Genomic DNA, 233 nt, shown 5'->3' on the forward strand with positions numbered 1-233 from the left:
ATTTTGAAATTAAAATTATGTCAATGGCGAATTCGCATTTACATATATTAAAGTCGAAAATAACTTTTTTATTAATAATGCATTCAACAATCTTAGCATAGAAGCAGACGCGGTATAACTTTCACTATATTTAACTAAATATTTCGTTAAGAATATTGTATATTACTAACTTACTAAATACTATTTATAAATATCAAATTACAAATTTTCAAAATAAAACAAAATATTACAAT

General features: G+C 20.6%; 1 protein-coding gene across 1 annotated transcript in view; it reads right to left on the reverse strand.

Annotated features, from left to right (window-relative positions):
• LOC108578959 (UHRF1-binding protein 1) overlaps window positions 1-233 on the reverse strand; it is an 8,921-nt gene that overhangs the window by 2,028 nt on the left and 6,660 nt on the right. The gene's annotated exons all lie outside the window — the stretch shown is intronic.

The sequence above is a fragment of the Habropoda laboriosa genome, unplaced genomic scaffold, assembly GCF_001263275.1.
Source record: "Habropoda laboriosa isolate 0110345459 unplaced genomic scaffold, ASM126327v1 scaffold30, whole genome shotgun sequence".
Taxonomy (NCBI): Eukaryota; Metazoa; Arthropoda; class Insecta; order Hymenoptera; family Apidae; genus Habropoda; species Habropoda laboriosa.